Genomic DNA, 4,729 nt, shown 5'->3' on the forward strand with positions numbered 1-4,729 from the left:
TACCTACATAAATCACCTAAGGTGGGCAGTAGTCATCTTAGTAAGTACCGGAGATTCTTTTATTATATCTTGGTTATATGACCCAGGAAGATGTTATTAGTGAATCAATAAATACCTGCCTCAGTATCCCTGAGCAATGCTACCATTCTCATCTTCTTTTAAAACTTACTGAATCATCTTTCACCTGTTAGCTTTTGTAACTCTGCTATAACATTCTTTGGAGGAAAAACTCTTCCTGCTCTGAGCATCCAGCTCTCTCCTTAAGAAGAGCCTCGAATCTGTTTTTAAGCTTCTATTGTAGAGACACCCTTTTCTCTTCTGCAACAATTTTCCTTTCGCTATCATCCTGGTATCATTTCTCCTCTTCCTCAGATTCTTGTTCTTCATCATTCATGCCTCACTTTTCCTTGAGGAACATGTTATTCTCCTTACAACCAAGAGTGTGGAGAGGGATTCTTCAGGTCCCTTCCCCTTTTTCCACCAGAAAGGAGATAAGCCTATGCTTGGGACACAATTGGCTATAGCACAAATTCTAACTTTGCAAGTTTCTACATTTTTTCCTATTCTCCACAAAGATTAAGATTTTTAGCCTTTGTTTTTTTTTAAATTACTTGTGGGTATTTATATTGCAACCGTAAGCACTTAAAATTTTTTACAGAAAATTATCACTTATTCATAACTTGACAACGCAACTCAGATTCCTTTCCTCAATCTCAATAAATCTACCACCACATTCACCTCCAATTCAGCCATGCTTCCACCTGTTTCACCAATTTAACCTACCCCTTCAATCTAAAATTTTCCAAGAAACTTTTCCTTGCGTTGTCTTGCCAATAGCCTTCCTCTCCTGCCTCTTTTAAGAGGAAGCAAAATTTGTCCTAATAGGTATGATTGCTATCCTACAAATTTTCCTCAATTCTCCCAAATGTTTCCTCCTCAAATTAAACCTCTGATCTGAGCAAAAATAGGAACTTGATGGGAGTTAGAGGCAACAGGGTACAAGAGAAAGAAAGAATAGATTTAGTCAGAGGACCTAATTATCCATCTCAAATCTTGACACTACTATTTGTGTGGGACAGATTGGGAATTCGACTGAACTGGACCTGTATGACTTTAATCTCTTTTGGCCTCAGACATTGTGTGTGTGCGTGTGTATTTATACACACACACACATATATACACATATGGATATATATACGGAAATATCCATATAAAATGAGTTTAACTACATAGAAGTTCTATCTCCCCCTTTGCTACCTATTTCCTTTAAATTTTAATTCAAAAATGTATTAAATATCTTCTGTGTGAGCATTTTGTTAGCTACTAGAGAGAAGTGCTATTGTTTAAAAGACATTTTTTCAGATTACTATTGGTATAAAACCACAGTAACTGCTATATAAATTTTAGAGGGGGTCATCAGCCTCTATATGTCTTATGTCACCTTTTTTTTTTTAAAAAAATCAGCTTTTATTCCCACTACTCCTAGTCAAATAATTAACATGATTAGCAGTACTCTCAATTAACAAGCCATCCCCTTTATTGACCCTCTACCAGGCATTTCAGTCACCATTAAGTAGTTCTCCACAGAGGATTATTTGACCCAATTACTTATGGGAAGTAGCCACTTCATTAAGATAATACTTTGAAGTACAGCAACCCAGAAAAGGTGAAGTCTATGATGAAGTATGCCACTCTGATTAAGCCCTATGCATTAAGACTTGACTATAAATTGTCCCTATTTTTATTACTTTGTAGCCCTATTCCTCACCCTGAGTCTTGAGTCAACTGACTTTAACCACAGTCTTAGCAAGTATCAGCAAAGCCCCAGCAGAAATCCCCAGTTGGACTTTCTGAATGATGAAAGATTTGAACTAAAATTCATTAGAATATGATTCCCATTTTAATTTGATTCTGCATCTATCTACTCAGTTACATCTTCAAACATGACTTAGCTTTTCCTTTGTGGGAAAAACTTCACATAGCATTGCTTGGTTTAATCAAGCCGTTTTCCCTCCCAAAATAACAAATATGAAACCAAGGAACATAAATATTACAGCTTCAACATTTTAATTTTTATTATGAAAATTAAAAAATAAAGCTTAGAACCGGATCACTTTGCCTTTTGTCTTCTGGCCTCTTCCCAGTTCACAGTGCTTACATCTCTTAATGGCTAGCATCCTTTGAACTGTTGCTGTGCTCAGTATGTTCAAGCCCCCATACAATCTTTGCTGGAGGTCTTGATCTCCCCTCTACTCCTATCTACCCAAAATTGGCTTTGATCACAGCAGGCACTGCTTCTGGTCCTCATGTTATTTTGCCCAAGTATATAGAGAATTCTCACCCTTCTTGCACTGCTTTTTGTGAAGTTAGTGCTGGCTATACTTGCAGTAAATTCTGTAGGCTTGGGGGACATTCACCATCGGCATGAAGAGGTATCTATTTCTTTCCACAGATCCAGATCCCAGGGCATATACAAGAGACCGTTCTTTCAAACCATATATGTTTTGCTTTTTCAATCATAACCACCTAATAGCTAGGCTCAGATGTTACTTGGCTTTGGAGAAGGTAGGTATAATAAGTGACTAGTACACTGTATTTGGTAATTATAATAATAAAAAACACCAGGTAGCAAAAACTAGATCTAAACTAAGAACAAACTCTGAGTGAACGGGATTCCAGGGCAGACAAAAAAAAAAAAAGATAACATCTGTTGGGTCTAACCCTCATTATGACCTTATGATCTAATGTTATGACCTTTGAAAGAGAAAAAAGAAATTTTAAAAAAGTGTTTAGAAACTGATTGCAGGTTCTATTTAAATCCCAGTCATGAGATAATTATAGTAATCACATGGACCACACAGACAGGGTCGGTCTAGGCTGGTTAGAAAAGCAGATGAAGATTCAATGGGAAGAGACAACCTTAACAAATGGCTAGCTGCATGTTTCAGGCTTCTGCAACTTAACATTTAGAAAGGACCACAGATCTAGGGCTACAAGGGATCTAACCAGCTACCTCATTTTCCAGATGAGGAAATTTAGGCCTAAGGAGGTTATGAATTGGTCCAGGATCAGGAAGGTAGCAGTGCCAACGGTGGTTTTTGAATCCATGGCCTCTGACTCCAGTGAACAGCGCCATGCTGCCTCCCTATACCTTTGGGTTTAAAAGAACTACCAAGGTGATATGTAAAAGATAGGGGGTAAGGGGGTTTGAAGTTTGGGAACAAATCGGTTGTTGAACCAATCTTTTTCCCCCCTAGGTGAAGAAATTAACTTTTCTTGGGGAGAAGGAAGATAGGCAATTTGTTAGGATAACGGATGGAGTGCCAAAAACTTACCAGCAAACAGCAGGCTGATTCTCTAAGCCAGGGGCTGAAAAGCAAAGATGATACCCTGTTCACAACACTCAGTGATGACTTCAAGATGTTCACGAGGGTTTGTATATGTGCCATGTTCTGCTAGAGCATAAAAAAGCTGAGGCATGCTGGGCAGATGGCCTCCAGAGCTATACTATTATTACTAAGTGAGGTCTGGGGAACTTCAGTTAAACAATAGGTTAGCAATGTTGGGTAATCATAGTTTTCTTTTATTCATATTCTTCATTACCTGAGACCTTATTCTTGGAGTTTCTATGTACTTGCTACTTGTTTGTCCTTTTGAATATACTCTGGAAAAATATGCTCTTGTGGTCTGGAGTGCATGGTGATAAAGCAAGAGGAAAACAATGCCAAAACAGAAGGACAATGTCAGAAGACATGGTAAGGAAGCAGGCTTTGTCTTGAGTAACCAAGGTCACAGATCATGACATTTCACCATAGAGACTGGACTCCAGGAAAATGACAAGGTAAAAATAGGAAGGCTCTAGTTCTAAACCTCTCAGACAAGGCCTGTAGTTAATGGAATCATCTTTCAGAGTCAGAGAACTATCAGAAATGTAAGATGAAGTTAACCCAAGCCCAGGGTAAAAAATCTTTTAAGGAACTCACACAGGAAAATGCCATCCCTCAACCAAGGTCTGGACAGAGACTAAGCTGGAAGTAGAAAAAGGAAATTTTTGTGCTGACTCCAGATTTCATGAATTAATCAATTCCACGCTTTTCTAAGGTTACATTCCTCTTAATTAGCGAGTGGAGTATATGAAGACACATTTGAACTCTCAAACTTCTGTCTTATCTGAAAATAGAAATTGCCTCTGTTTAGATTCCATTAGTTAGGCACATCTTAGTGATAAGAGTAGCAGCCATTTCACATGGGATCTAAGGAGCTGACATAAAAAGGAGAGGAAAACCTCAGGTAGAAGTATGTTGGGATTTAAGTGAGAGATTAGAACTGTTTTCTGCTTAGGGTATTACCTCCTACATTATATGGCACATCCCTTTAAGAATGTATGACTTCATCAGAAAGTGCTAGTGGATGTTAATGTATGAATGCATTGCTTTTGTTGTAGTAACAATCTCTGACATATATAGTGTTTTAAGATTTACAAAACACTTACACAGTCTCAAACAGGCCTTGCAACAAGGCTGAGATTGAAGCTCAATGAGAGGTTGGGTAAGTTCATTTCAAAAGCAGAATTTGAGCCGGAGCCTCTCCTTATGTTCATCCACTCTTACATCATCCTAACCTTATCAAGAGAATAGGGGGTTATTCTGAATGTGGTACGGCCAAGATGAAATGCTTTACATTTAAAATATAACTATCCTTATACAAACCGGGAACATTGAAAACATTA

The sequence above is a fragment of the Trichosurus vulpecula genome, chromosome 7 (genome assembly GCF_011100635.1).
Source record: "Trichosurus vulpecula isolate mTriVul1 chromosome 7, mTriVul1.pri, whole genome shotgun sequence".
Lineage (NCBI taxonomy): Eukaryota > Metazoa > Chordata > Mammalia > Diprotodontia > Phalangeridae > Trichosurus > Trichosurus vulpecula.